Below are 16722 nucleotides of genomic sequence, written 5' to 3' on the forward strand. Positions count from 1 at the left end.
CTACATAACCCAACTGCATGCAAATCTAAGAAATATGAAAAATAAGTAATTAATTGATTTGGTAGCTTAATTAATAATGTGACATGCATCATTATATGTTAAATAGGATTTTATTTTCATTATACATAAAACTGTATTTTTAAGGATTATTTAAGTGGCAATCGAGGAACTGAGACCAAAGGCTGAGAAAAGTAAAATGTTTTTATAAAATAATTAATTTTAATTATTTAAAATATGAGTGATGCTTTTTCATATTTTTGAAAATAAGGAGTTTTGAGGTGATTTTATACGTGGGGACGTAGGTTTTATTGGTGTTGGTTTTTCAACTAAAATGCAAACGTTTTGGCAACCCGGCTATTAAATTCACAAACTTAATTAAACAAAATAATTTTTATCATTTAATTAAAGATTATTGGGCCTAATTTGAGGGCTTAATAGGCCTAAGCCCTATTAGAGAATAATTAGCTATATAATAGTATTGAACCCTACACTTTGAAAACTCAAAACTCACGCCCCAATTTCTGAAAAACCCACCCCATATACATGACATCACACACAATTATTTTGGGAGGAATTCGAAGGTTCAAAGTAGAATCAAGCCAAGGTATTGCTCCGTTCTTCGTCGTCGACGTATATTCGTGCGTTTAAAACGCAAAGGCATGCCATACATCTTTTTTTCTCATCTATCACATCGTATTATCGTTTTAAATATCGTGTGCAAGAAAAACATGAAATTCTCTTGATTATTTTCGGAATATTGCAATACATGTATTAAATCCATGAATTTTTATCCAAAAAAATTGTTCTATACATGTTAAGGGGCTACCATGATGTTAAGGTATGGTCAAGCAAAGTTTTTATATGAATTAGAGTCCTAACAATACACCAAACCCACGGCAATCACCAAGGAAATAAGCTGGAACCATCCGCGGCCGTGCATAAGAGAAGGGCTCGGTTTGAGTTCTGTTGGAAGCAAGGCTGGGCACGGCTGGGACCAGTGGAGTCTAGAGTCACGTGAGAGGGTCAGGTAAGGAGTCCTAGCTATTCTATGACTCAACCACCAGGGCTGGGAAGGAGTCCAAGCAAGCTAGGACTCCAACCCGTGAGGGCAGCGCTTGTGCGCTTCATGACATCAGCCGCGCATGGGTTGAGGGGCTTGGTCTGGGGTCTTGGGCTGGGCTAAGGCAACTCCTTCCGATCCTAGGTAAGTACTTGAGAGACTGGTTCAGGATCTAGGTTGGTTGGCTAGGGCCTAAGATTGAGACAAGGAGTCCTCGACATTTAGGAGTCTTGGCCAGATTGCGTATGGGTAAGGGGCTTCGGTTTTCAACTTTTGGGCTAGGATCTTTGGTTCTTAGGGTACAGTAGGGTCCTTAGAAGGGTTAAGAAGGGGCTGGCTCGGGCGTGGCTCGATGAATTTCAAGATGGTTCATGGGTGATCAAGTAGGTTTGAACTAGGGTTTGTCCTTGCTAATAAATTCGAAAAACAGATCACGGGGTTCGAGTCGTGGTTCACGAGGGCTAAAATAATATAAAAAGTCTAATTTTTTAATTTAGGTATTTTATATTAAAGTTGGGATTTTTCGGGATTAAAACACATTCTAAACGACTAATTACGAATTAATAAAAAAGACTAGTATTTAAGCTAAATAAAATTATGAGAATCTTAATTTAGGCTTAAATAATTATTTGGGATATGTTAGAGTCAATGAGTTCAAGGAAAAGTCAAAATCGAAGAAGTTTACGTTTAGAGGTAAAACGGTCTTTTTACACCTAAAAATTAGTAGACGTCATGGCAGTGCTCTGAATGCTGTTTTTATGCTATTATGATTATTTCAAAAGTTTATGAAATGTTACATGATTAAATATTGATTTTTAAATGTCCATGGATTTTTATGATTTAAGGTTGACATTTAAAATATATGTTGCATGCTTGGTTTCAAAAGAAAAGTGATATTTGAGAATGATTTTATCCAGTGATGAGAAAGTGAAGTAATTGTGACTAATGATGATATGATTGAGGATATGCTAAGGCTCAGTTGAAGATATTATGTCGCTGATGTCACTACTGCACAATACTGTGGTTTCATGTAGATGGATCCATCGACTTTTGAGGATTGAGGAAAGTCACAATTAACGATCTGAATTCAATAAAGGAAAATGTTTATGATCATGATAAAAGGTTTTATGTCATGTTATGTTGAGGAAAAAGGAAAAAGGAAAAAAAATTAAGGTTTATGTTTTCAAATCATGAAAATGTTATTTTTTTACGCAAATGTATTTTTTACTGTTGCATATGATTTTATACATATACTTGTTATCAAGATTATGGTGTGTTGAGTCTTTAGACTCACTAGGTGTGATGGATGTAGGTGAGAATGAGTGAGGTCTTGATTCTTGATTTGGCTGGATTGAAGGTGCAAACAACCTGAGGACCAACACTTCAACCTTTTTCCTCACTTATGTTACGTTAAAAGATGTTTAAGACTATTGGTTTATGCTTTTGAGAGTATAATTATTTTCACGTTTATTGATTTTTATGTTTGGTAAAACATTTGATTATTTCCTTTGGATTTTCAAATATTAGTTGGTTGACGTTTTACATTCAAAATAGTGCAAAATATTTTATAAAAAATATTTTAAAGTAGTTTTGAGGGTCAGCCGTTTCATGTTAGTTTTAAAAAAAAAAATAGTACTTTTTAAGGAAAAAAAGCAGACGTTTCACGCTTCATGCCCGACCACCAATAAAGAGATTGAAGATCTTTATATATCTCCGTATTCCCTGGACGGATGGAGTACGGGGTGGTGTGGGCCTTGCTCAAGATATCTGCTCTCAAGGAATCACTGCTAGGAAACCCACAATCGGTCATGATATTTGACTATATCATCCTCAACTATATATAGCCTCCGACCCTAAGACTCATCCCTCTGTCTCCACTTCTGTAACTGCTCTTCAGAAGTCTACCTTGCTCGAATTTTGTCTCTCAGTGTCGCCGCGCTGTCAAGGTAGAAAGACTAGGGTCATCGCCCCTGACATAGACTGCAAGCTCAAACCTTTGAATCAATTGCTGCAACAATCTCTGTACTGATAGTTGAGTGATCACTGAATTTTTCTTGCTCAGGGCATGCACAACCACATTAGCCTTACCCGGATGGTAGCTAATGTCACACTTATAATCCTTCAATTGCTCTAGCCACCTCCTTTGCCTTTTATTCAGCTCTTTCTGCATGAAGAACTAATTCACGCTCTTGTGATCATTGAAAATCGTCCACTTCTCCCCATATAGATAACGCCTCCAAATCTTTAGGGTGAAAACCACTGCTGCTAGCTCGAGGTCATGAGTCGGATAGTTCTTCTCATGGACCTTCAGCTGTCTAGACGCGTAGGATATGGCTCTGTCATGCCGCACCAGAACCGCGCCAAAACCGCGCTTTGAGCATCTGTATAAAGCACAAATTCTCCTGCCCTGATGGCATAGCTAGAAATGGTGTTGAAGTCAATTCCTGCTTCAGCCTGTGGAAACTCTCCTGCACTCCAGTCCCCAAATAAATTTGCCATTATTCTTCGTCAATGTGGTCATAGGCACCGCAATAGAAGAGAAGCCCTAAATGAACTTCCGGTAGTATCCATCCAATCCCAAGGAACTGCGGATCTCTGTCACACTCTTACCCAGTCTTCTTTACTCGTTCGAGCGCGAAATGCAATTTAGAACCTTAATGCATAAAACTTTAACAAACAATAAAACAAACACCTAGTCATGCAATAATCATGCATTAAATGCATAAAAATCAATAAACATATACATATTAAATGAAACCCTAGATTGCATGCAGTCATGTTACGTATTTCAAATTTCCTAGACCTTAAAATTTAAGTCGATCAACTTTCAGATAAAGAGATGAGTATATTAAGGCAAAGATAAAGAGAAAAAAAGGGATTTAATTTTGAATGTAATGCAGAAGTAATATTGACGTATCTAGGCAGAATGTGTGCCAAAACAAGGCGAAATCAGGAGATATTTTTTGATTGATGCTAATGATACACCTTACTCAATCTTCAGGAGGTACAAAAATGTATAAATATCTGAAACACAACTTTTGGTGGCCATGAATGAAAAAAAATGTAGCTCAATATTTTGTAGAATTCCTAATGTGCCAACAAGTGAAAACGAAAAATCAAGGCCGGCACGAATATCGAAACTGTTGCCCATTCCTGAATGAAATTGGGAATATATAATGATGGATTTTATTTTTTGTCTGCTCAAAACTTTGAAAGGGTATAATTATATTTGGGTGATTGTGGACCGCTTAACTAAATCAGCGCATTTCCTCCTAGTAAATTACACATACAATATGAACCAATATGCAAAATAATATATCAAGGAAATTGTCAAACTACATAGAATTCATGTATCCATTCTATATGATCGTGATCCTAAGCTCACATCAACTTTTTGGAAGAGTTTACATCATGCTATAGGGACAAGATTATCATTTAGTACAACTTTTCACCCCCAAAAAGATGGGAAATTAGAGCGAATCGATCAGACATTGGAGGATATGTTAATGGCACGTGTAGAATTTTCGTGCATTATGAATAGTAAATTTCCTTTAGTGTAATTTACTTATGACAACAATTATAAGTTCACCATTGGGATGACACAGTATGAAGCATTGTGTGTTCAGAAATATAGATCTCTTGTACGATGGGACGAAGTTTGGGAAAGAAAGGAATTGGGTCCAAAATTGGTACAACACACTTAGTAAGAAAGATACAAGAGATGATGCAAATTGCACAGAATCGACAGAAAATTTAAACAGATATTCGGCGTTGAAATTTTGAATTTCATGTTGGTGATCATGGTTTTATCAAAATAGCACATTTGAAAGGGATTTGAGGTTTGGCAAGAAAGGGAAATTAATTCCTCGATATATTGGCTCCTTCGAAGTATTAGAAATTATTGGAGAACGATCTTATCAGATTACATTGCCGCCAAATCTCTCGAGTTTTCACAATGTTTTCCATATGTCCATGCTCCAAAAATATTGAACAATCCATCATAAATTCTTAATAATGAATAACTTAAGCTTGCACCTAATCTATCTTACGAGGAATGACCAGTCCGAGTACTTGACATAAAATCGAAAATGTTGAGAAACAAAGAAATTCATTTAGTAAAAGTGATGTGGCATAACCATGAAATAAAATAGACGACTTGGGAACAAGAGGAAGAAATCAGGTAGAAATATCCTGAGCTATGAGTTACATCAAATATTGAGGGAGAAATTCATTGAAGGATGACATAATTGTAATGCCCGTTTATCTCTAAAAATGATCTCATTGATAATTATGTTGTTAACCATTACGGGTTTAAAATGTTCATTACGAGGGGTTTAGATTCAGTATGACATGATATATGGTAAATTTAGTATGATGCATTTTATGAAATGAAATATGATTTTAAAAACTATGTAAATGCACTAATATTACTTCGATGACATTGATGCATTAGTATTGACGTTGAAATGTGTAAACTTATTGTGATATTTAATGATATGGAAGTTATGGGTATTGAAGAATTGATTGATGGATATTGGTGATTGTATTAGAATTCGAGAGAAGGGCCCCCAACAGCCAAAATTGACCACCTCAGTGCCCCTTAGTCAAGAAAATAAAGATCAAGGTTGAGCAGGGCATGCCCCAGTGCCTGGTCTAAGAAATTTTGACTTCAAACGTGACAGATTCAAGATTTCCGTCATTTTCAATCCCATACATGAAAAATGAAGAGGAAATCCTAGGGTTCTTCACGTTTTTTTCTCAAATCATCCCCAACAGTCTATTTTCACCTATAATCAAAGTCATATTTGAGCTCTACACAGAATTTGAAACTTAGTGTTGTGGGTTTCATTCAAGTTCATGCTATGCAAACCATAGACTAGGGCTAATTTTCAAGATTAATATTGAAATTATGACATTAATTGATGTTAGATATTGACAGCCTAGAATCAAGAAAAAAAATAAATACAAGTTTTCTTAAGCTTTGAGAGTAAGTTGAGCTTATTCTTTGATGTAATACGTGAGTATAATATAACTTTCATCATGATTTTCAAAGGATTCATTTTATTGATGATATATGTAGTTTTATTATACATTTATTTAATGATTCATAGTACAATTATCATTGTTATATATTGATAGAAATGAATCTTGGAAGTAAATGGTATTCTATATATATGAAAGAAAGTTATATGATAAAGGAGCATGTTGATGAAAGAATATAGGTGGTTAATATCTGAAATATCAAAACCCCTCCAAATCTATTGGAAAAATTTCGATTTTCGGGAAGTATCATGATCATCCAATAAGAAGGGTTTCCAATTCCCATTCCTTAGCCGGAAAGATATGTGGCTATGAAAGAGGGATTAAGTGGACTATCTCCCTTCAACCCTTTGAGCGAAATGCGGCCGGTTTTCCAAGGAGAGTCTCGTGAAACACATGACCAATATGAGCTCGAACCATTCTTCGTAAATCCCGGGACCAAGACAAAACTTTGACTTGTTCAAATAACAATTATGCTAAGTGGTAGAGCGGTCGGCTGTTAACCGATTGGTCGTATGTTTGAATCCTACTTGGGGAGATTTGATTCATTTTGAATTAACGAATTCAGAATAAAGAGAGGTCCTGGGGAAAAATATCTCGACACTAGGATGATAAAAAGCTTAACACCTCTCATTCTTATTACTTTTTCAACGAAAAAAATGAAAAATAAGAAGGTCGTCTTATTCAAAACCCCAATTATGACATCCCTTCTCTGCCACTTCACACCTCGGAACGCACGTTCTTATAGATATAAACGCTCTTTCACATATTCTTAACCCGAAATGGATGGGGAGAGGAAAGGTTCCTTTTTTGAGGGTACTCCCGGGCATGGATGTTCTTATTTGGACATCTTGTTTGGGCTACTGGATATATGTTCTTAATCTCCTGGCATGGATATTGGCAGGAATTGATTGAAACTTTAGCATGGGCTCATGAACGCACACCTCTAGCCAATTGGATTCGAAGCGAATTTGACATAGAGTACGAGAGTGGATTTGAATCAACGCTCTTTAGGCTAAATTATTACAAACATGGATTATGATAGTCGCAGAATATTTCGGCAAATTTGAGAGGAGATGTTATTTTGTCCCTCTGATTGGAGAAAATAAAAAAAAAAATTAAAGCAATTTGTCGATTGCTTTCACACTACAGTGAAACATGATGTTAGACTAATGGAGCCCAGAGATTCCAGATCAGTGGTATATAAATCCCCGTGGGCAGAGCAGGATTGGAAGGAAATAGAAAAGGAGAGATTGTAGAAGAGGCATGCATCACAACCCAAAGATCAATTGTAAGGTCCAAAAATGCTATGACGTAATCCAGCTGCAAGAAAATTTAGGGAAATTATAAAATGCCTAATTAAATTATTTTAATTGCATTAATGTATGTCTATAATCATGTTTATATATTTAAGTAGAAAGTTTTACCTGATTGCTTATTATAGGGATTTTTATCATTTTTTGATTCTCGATCGAGAAACGAAGACTGGGGACTGGTTAAAGAAAATGTTTTTATTAAATAGTTATTTTTAATTATTTATATATGATTTTCGAAAATGGGGTGTTTTAGGATATTTTTAGAAGTCGAGTTATATTTTAAACCGGTAATCGATTTTTGACAAAATTAAGTATTTTTTGAGGGATCATGTAATTTTTTGAAACTTTATCGAAACAAAATATTTTACGTACGCGTTATTATGCTTGATGAGCCTGTTATAGTAGGATTTTGGGTTAAGGTCACTACTTTTTTATATTTTAAAGTTTAGGCCTAATATCCCATCGTTCTTTTCATTATTTTCACTCAAAAAACCTAGTCCCTCCCCCACCCCCTCCCACGGCCGCACACACTCACTCACACAGCAGGTTTTGTGCCCGATTTTTCAAGGTAATTCATAATGAATTTTGTCAATTCCCTCTGGTGTTCGTCTTCATACAGTTTGTGTAAATTTTCGAGCGTTTATATGCAAAGGCACACCCTATACCCTTGTTTTCTCATCATTCACATCAGTATACGTTTGTTTATGTTTTTTTTTCATGAAAAATGGCAGATCTACTGACAAATGAACATTTGGATTGAATTTACATGGAAAACTTCTCATTTTTCCTTCTATGCATCTCACATTTTTGGCATGGCTTGAAAGGCGCTTCCATGTAGAGGACCAATTGGATCGTAGGATTTTGGGTGCATTTTTTGTTCAATCGGATAAGGAAGGGGGCAGCGTTCATTGGACTGATTTGAACCATGGTTCAGACCCCGGTGGGTCTGAGTGGAGGCTTGGGATGGCCCATGGATGGTTGGTCATAGCGTGTGGCATGGATCGAGAGGGTAGAGGCGTGTGATGGTCATGTTGGTGCTTTCACTGAACCAGGATGCAGGGGTTGGTAGGCTAGGGCTAGGTTGGTACAAGAAGGTTTGGTCCTATAGTAGGTGGGTATGGTTCGAGTCTGGTCCAGGATGGTTTGGACTATTGTTGATGGATAAATCTGAAGGGTGCATCTAGCGTTCGGTTGCTTTTTCAAGAATATTCAGCGGGGTGCTTCAAGATTCAAGGGTTATTAATTTGTCTGATCTAGCTTTTTTAAGGTCTGGTTATGTGTTATTAAGCCATGGTTTAATTTTGGGAAGGTTTGGTTGAGTTTCCAGTTGATTTGGGTTAAAATTGGGGCTCCGACCCGAGTATTAAAATGAATTATAAAACTTAGCCAATGAGCTTGGGTTTATTTCTAAGAAAGGATTTAAAATGTGTTTTAAGATGTTTTAGCAAGCTTGGATGGATTCGGGTCGAAGTTTTAAGGTCCAGGGGTAAAATGGTGAAATTAGTGTTTCCGGGGCAAAATGGTCATTTTACACCATAACAATGTTAGAAGTCCTGGCAGTATCCTGATAACTGAAGGTTTATTTTTAAAAATGTTTATTTTGAATGAATATTGATTTTTATGAAAAATGTTAATGATTACGTTGTATGTTTAGTTAGAAGAAAAGTTTGCATGCACGAATTTTTATAAGTGTTGGATTTGATAAAATGTTTTGAAGAAGGTTATTTTATTGTGACTAATACGAATACGAAGTGATACGAAGACATGTAAGGCCAGTGCTCAATTGAGGGGTGAAAGTGTCGCTGATATCCCCGCCACATGTACCATGGTAATACGTAAGACTGGTCAATCAAAAAAACAGTTGATACGAAAGTCACAATTAGTCATCTGAAAAATCGTTTAAGGGGAAAATGAATATGTATTTTTTGATAGGAAATAAATATGTTTATGCTTATGAAAGATTATGAAAGTTATGTTAATTACAGTACTTTTCACTGTTGCATGTTATATATATGTATATTTCGTTATCATGTTTAGGGTGTGTTGAGTCTTTAGACTTACTAGGTGTGATTGATGCAGGTGAGCATGAGTTTGAGGACACAGGAGGTGCAGATGACTGATCTGGCGGAGGTGGTGGTGCACGAGAACCTTATGGCATTGCATTATTTTCTGCAAATATGATCTTTGATGGTATGTTTAAACTGCATTTTTAAACGGTTCTTGATTTCAATGTGTTTATGATTTGACAGATTGTAGCGTCTTACTTGATGCTTTTGTTTTTACACAGTAGATGCGTAGGGTGGTTCATTTTTATGATTTTAACTGCAATAATTTATTCGGTAGTAAAATTTATTTTAATAGCATGTTTCAAATCTTTAGACATATGAGCGTACGTATATGCTTCGGCCGTTGGCTAGATTTTAAAAAAAATCACTAGATGTTTAGGATCGTTTCAGTTGGTATCAGAGCAAGGTTTCCTATAAAGGATTGTGCTACCGCCAGCTTCAGAAGTTCAGTCGTCAAGCCTCAAGTCTGTAAGTTTATATGTTTTTATGTTATCACCTGCACTTTTACATTATTTATACTTTTGTATACATTTTTATATGTTTTGAAGCTAAATGGTTTAAAATCTCGATTGAATTTCATGTTGGTTATGTTTAGAATTGGACTGTGTTCAGAAATTATGACTCCTAGACGAGCACCATGTGATGATTGATAGGAGGATAATCATGAGGGTAACAGGTTTCCACCGCCACCACTAGGAGACCCTGCTACCAAAGTCCTTGAGGGCGTAGCATAGTTGATGGAGCGAGCTTTGAAGGCTCTAAGACCGCAGTAGGACATTTTTGAGCAGTTTAGGAGGCTGAATACTATGGAGTTTTCTGGCACCACTGACCCATTTCTTGCTGAGGGTTAGATCAGATCCCTCGAGCTACACTTTCAATAACTGAACCTGGGGGATGCTGACAGGGTCCGATGTGCCACCTATATGCTGCGAGACAATGCGTCTCTATGGTGAGAAGGAGCATAGCACGAGGTTAATCTAGCTACCCTCACTTGGAATCAGTTCAAGGATATATTCTATGGCAAGTATTTCACTTCAAACGTTAGAGAGTTTAAGGGTCCCTGACAGGGGAACACGTCTTTTGTTGAGTTCATCAGAAAGTTGGATAGGGGTTGCCACTTCGTGCCCCTTATTCTTAGAGATGCTGCTGAGAAACCGATGCGTTTTATGGATGGCCTTAGGCCCACTATTTGTAGGGATGTGAAGTTGATGAGGCCGACAGATTACGAGGCTACTAGTTTTTGCGCCTATCAAGCTGAGCAATCTTTGAGGGACATTGACTTTGAGCTACAGCGCATGAGACATCAGACTCAGCAGATTTCTCAGCCCCATAAGAAGCAATTTTCAGGACCTCCTAGAGCTCCAAGATAGCAGAGACCCCAAGGTCAGTTAAGAAGCCGGGGCAGCAGAAGCCACCACGGAATTCAGGTACCTCAAAGCCTGAGGAAAGGCAACCGTGCAAGAAATGCAACCGTCTCCACTACGGTAAATGCATATGGGGAACGTTCAAGTGCTTCAACTGCAAGGATGAGGGTCATAAAGCTGTGGATTGCCCGAGGAATAAAGGACCTACTACCGGTAGAGTATATGTGTTGCATGTTGAGGGGGCTGAGGCGGAGCCATACACGACCTTGATTACTGGTAACCTATTTACTTAAAAAATTTATTTTGCTTTGATTGCATGAAATGTTAACTTGGTTAGTAGAGCTGCTTTGGGGCAAAAATAGCTTAAAAGAAACTAGGTTGCCTAAACTAATTAGATGAATTTAAGGGACGCCACGGTACTTTGAGAAATTTGAACATGGAATGTGAACTTTATAATGTATATGATCAAATTTAATCAACTTAAAATTATGAAGTGGCTGTTACCCGAAAAACATAAAATATTATGGAGCTATTTGCTAATTTTGAAACTTTGAGGGCCTAACGATAAATTTGAGAAAAAAGTAAGGACATAATTGCTATTTTCAAAAATTAATGATGGGCAAATTCTGTAATTTTGACACTATTCAAGGATCATTTGAGGTAATTTTTTTAGAATTACGAGTTATTAATGATAGAAGTTTATGAATTAATTAGGAGAGAATTGTTTTGATGGTATATTTGTCACAGGAAGGATATTTATCTCAGGTGTAGCTACCTATGCACTGCTAGATTCAGGAGCTACACACTCATTCATATCCGAGACATTTTTCAAGGGACTAAAAATTATACCTGAGGACTTGGATTTGGGCTTTAGAGTTTCTATCCCTTCTGATGATCAGATGGTTACTACGAAAATAGTGAAGAATCTATAGCTTTGTTTACAAAAGAATGATGTACAGGCAGATCTGATTGTACTTCCGAAGCCGGAGTTTGACTTCATTCTTGGCATGAACTAGCTATCTTCGAATGGGGCTTCGATAGATTTCCGGAAGAGGTCAGTGTCTGTTCGACCACCCAGCAGGAAATCGTTTGTTTTTGAAGCAGTGAGGAAAAAGCATATTCCGCACATTATTTCCTATGTCTATGCGAGAAAACTTATGAAGATAGCCTGCCAAGCTTTTCTAACAAGCCTTGTGTCAGTATCTAAGACATTAAGTGTAATAGCCAAGCCTGGTGAATGGTACGGTTTAAGATTTCTATTGTTTATTGACTATTTGGTTAAGTTTAAGTATAGTTTGATGTTAAGAGTTGCGATTTATGGTTATAGTATTGTTGGTTACTTGTTATGTGGTTTTATTGTAGCTTTGTTGCTATTTAATTCTTGGTAATTAGCATGTTGAGCCAATTGGTATGAGGCCAATTGGGGTGGTTAAATAAGATATAGAGGTGCAACTTTCTTGTTGGGAGTGTTGTCAGATTGTGAAGAGAAGTGACGTTGTGATTCGATTTTTATTGCATAGAGTTTGTTGTTGGATACAGAGGTGACCGCACCCGCGGTCAGATAGCTACCTCCCCCGCGGTATTTGGACAGTGGGGTGACCGCACCCGCGGTCATTTGAGCACCGCACCTGCGGTGGATTGGCAGAGGCGGCACCGCACCCGCGGTCAGTTTTGTAGCGCACCTGCGGTCGATGTTTTGAGATTTTCTGATGTTGTCCAGTATATGCAGCGCACCCGCGGTCAATGAATAGTGTAAGCGTGTTTTCGAGATTAAGTGTTATAAATGCAAGAGTTGGTCTCATTTTCTCTCATTCTCTACTCTCATCTCGGTTTGCAGCCTAAGGGGTGAGCTAGGGTTCCTTTTTCTTTCTTTCCTTTCTTTGATTCAAGCGTGTTGTTGGATTATTGTTGTGAGAACAAGGTTCTTTTGGGTTCAAGGAGCTAAGATAAGCTTGTGGTATAGTTTATTCTTGGTTTTTGGTGTTGGGAGAATCATGGGTTTGTTGATGATGTTGGTTTTATGGATTTATTGGTATGGTTGTTTGATTATTGGGTTATTAATGGTGCAATATATAATTTATTGTTGTAGGAAGTGTGCCAAGAGAATAGAATCAAGTGATCCAAGTGTTGTGAGTGGAATTCATTTCCTTGTGCTCACATGATAATATATGTATTGTGTCTCAATGCTTTTAACATGTTATTCCCTTTCATTTGATTCATGCTATGTATTAATACACTTTGTTGTATATTGGAGGTATTTTTATGTCTCAATTATGTCAAAGGAAATACAAAAGAATAGAGTATTCAAAGTGTTTGGTTTAATGCCTAAAAAAGAGTTCAAATGATTTTTTGGATTGATAGATACATAGTCAGAGATTGCATGCAATTAGTTGATCAACGACCATAGGCTTATATCCCAACAGAGTATCGATTCATATCGATGGGATATAAGTACAGAGACAGAGATACTATATAGATATCAATCTATCAGAGAAAAGAGAAATACTATCGTTATTGTTATTCATGCTATGATATTTATGTTTCATAGTTGATGGTATTTAATGTTTTCAAAGTTATGTTTTCAGAGTATGCTATGTATTCATTGCTATGTAAGAGTTCCACTTGTTGAGTTTTATACTCATTTCAGTTATTTCATGTGATGCAGACAAGAGTGACGAGCCGGGACGTTGATTGGGGCCGGAGTCATATGCATAAGAGAAGGAAGGAAGATCATATTTTGATAGCATTTTGGACATGATCACAAAAATGATATTTTGTATTTTGTTATATCATTTTATTGATCATGTATATAATTTTGATTATATATATTGAAATGTATTTTTAAATTCTTCTTTCCCTTCAAGTAAAATTTTAAATTCCGCTGCTATTTTATTAAAACCGGTCAGAGGTGTCACATTTAGTGGTATCAGAGCAATGTTCTTCGGACCAATGCATATGGCTTTGTCTACTTTCAACAGTCCGGGTATGTCTTCTTCTACATATATTCATTGTTATTGGTTGATATGTATTATGTGAGCACATTGTAGGAGTAATGCCTCCTAAGAGAAAGGCTTAAGATGGTGAGGATAGTTCTTCATCGAGAGTTGTCGACGAGTTCGGAAAGTTGCTGAAAGAGCAAGCTAAGGTCCATAGTGAGCAGATTCAGCAACTGATTCGGTTGCAAGGTCAAGGTAGAGGACAAGGGAGAGGTCAAGTGGCACAAGCAGTTGGAACTTATGGGATCTTTACTGCTTTTAAGAGAATGGTTCCGCCGGAATTTGCAGGAAGCACTGATCCATTGGTGGCTGTAGAGTGGATCAAAGCACTTGAGGCGATTTTTGATCATCTCAACTATGAAGACAAGGACATAATTGGTTGTGCAGTGTTCATGTTAGGCAAAGCTGCACGCATTTGGTGGAATGCTACCGAGGTAGGTGTTGATGTACCGGCATTGAAGTGGCAAGAATTTACTAATCTTTTCTATGACAAGTACTTCCCAGATACACTTCGAGCTAGGAAGGTGACTGAATTTTTATAGCTTCGTCAAGGAGGTATGAATGTCGACGAGTACATTTTGAAGTTTGAGGAGGGCTGTCTGTTTGCCCTGTATATTGCCTCTAATGACAAAGACAAGGGTGCTCATTTCATTAGAGGCCTTCGAGCAGAGATCAGAAGGGACGTCAATATGTCTAAGGCGGTGACATATAAAGAAATTGTGGCTAAAGCCTTGTTAGCCGAGCAACACAAGAAAGATATTGCCAGAGAGAGACAGGCGAGGCAACAGGCCATTGCTCAGAGAGGTCAGGGTTCGAGCCAAAGAGGAAAGGGCACTTTTAAAGGGAAAGGCAAGTTAGAACCGAGTTCTAAAGCACCGACTGTTCCGTTTGATCCAGAGAAGCCGTTGTGTCCCAAGTGCAGTAGACATCATCGGGGAGAGTGCAGATTTGGTACTCATACTTGCTATTGATGTGGCACGGCAGGCCATATTGCCAAAGAATTTTTAAGAGGATCGAGTAAAGAGAAGGTGCAGGGTCGCATCTTCACCATGAGGAAGGAAGGTATAAACCATGATTCTTTTGTGATCTCTAGCACTATTTTAATTTCAGGCAGAGTAGCTACGACATTCATTGTTATAGGTGCTACTCATTCTTTTATGTCTGAACTATCTTTGAGATCTTTGGGTTTAGTTCCTTCTGTTCTTCCCCTCCAGTTTAATGTTGTTTTGCCTTCGGGAGATGTGTTGTGCCCGACGTCTATTTTGTATGCGTGTTTTGTTCAAATTGATGAGAGAGTGGTTTATGCCGATTAGATTGTTATTCTGATGGTTGCGTTTGATATTATACTTGGTATGGATTGGCTATTAACCTATCGTGCAGTGATTGATTGCGTTGCTAAGACGGTGAAAGTTGAAGATGATAGCAATAGGGAAGGTATGCTCGCCAGTGCAGGTACTTCGCTGCTCCTTCCTTTTATTTCGTGTCTTGAGGCTAAGAAGTTGTTGTTTAGAGGTTGTGATGGGTTTTTGGCTTCGACTTTGGATATGGATAGAATGGTTAAGTTGAATATTGATGATATTGACGTGGTGAGAGAGTTCCCTGATGTATTCGAGGATGATGTTCCGGGTTTACCGCCGGACATATATGTAGAGTTTGTGATTCATCTAGTCCCCGGGACGGTTCCTATTTCTAAGGCTCCGTACAGAATGGCCCCTACAGAGATGAAATATTTGAAGACGCAGTTACAGGATCTTTTGGATAAAGGTTTCATTCGGTCGAGTTCTTCGCCTTGGGGAGCTCCGGCTCTTTTTGTCAAGAAGAAAGATGGGTCTTTGCGGCTTTGCATTGATTATAGAGATATCAACAAAGTGACTATCAAGAATAAATATCCTTTGCCACGAATAGACGATCTTTTTGACCAACTGGAAGGGGCTACAGTGTTTTCGAAGATCGATCTGCGAGTTATTATCGTCGTTTTATTGTAGACTTTTCCAAGATTTCCCTGCCGTTAAACAATCTAACGAGGAAGACTGTGAAGTTTGAGTGGTCCAATGATTGCCAAAGTGGATTTCAAGAGTTGAAAGATAATTTGACGACAGCTCCGGTACTTGCATTGCCCAGTGGTTCAGAAGAATTTTTTGTTTATACCGATGCGTCGAAGAAAGGTCTTGGTGCAGTGCTGATGCAACGTTGGAAAGTTATAGATTATGCTTCTCGCTAGTTGAAGTACTACAAGAAGAATTATCCTACGCATGATCTGGAGCTGGCAGCTGTGGTTTTCGCCTTGAAAATTTGGAGACACTATTTATATGGAGAAAAGTGTGAAATTTTTGCGGACCACAAGAGTTTAAAGTACTTGTTTTCTCAGAAAGAACTCAATATGCGTAAGAGATGGTGGTTAGAACTTGTCAAAGATTATGATGTGACGATTAGTTATCACCCAGGGAAAGCGAATGTTGTCGCAGATGTATTGAGCCGTAAGTCGAGTTCTTCTTTGAGTTTGATGATTCAGCATCCGTTGTTGTTAGACTTGCAACGAGAGGAGATAGCTTTGGTGGTCCCAGGAACCATTGCTCACTTTTAAGCGTTGGTCATTCGGGCTACATTGACGGACATGATCCGTAGAGAGCAGGTCAATGATTTACAATTGACAGAGTTGAGAGCTAGAGCAGAGGAGAGAGGTAATTCAGAGTTTGTGTTGAATAGAGATGGTTTGATGACATTCAGAAGCCGTATATGTATTCCTGTTGGTGATGATATTCGGCGAGACGTCTTGACAGAGGCACATACTGCGCCATACTCGATACATCCAGGTAACACCAAGATGTATCAAGATCTTCGTAGACTCTATTGGTGGCCAGGTATCAAGAAAGATATTTC

The sequence above is a fragment of the Primulina eburnea genome, chromosome 14, assembly GCF_022965805.1.
Source record: "Primulina eburnea isolate SZY01 chromosome 14, ASM2296580v1, whole genome shotgun sequence".
In the NCBI taxonomy this organism is placed as follows: domain Eukaryota; kingdom Viridiplantae; phylum Streptophyta; class Magnoliopsida; order Lamiales; family Gesneriaceae; genus Primulina; species Primulina eburnea.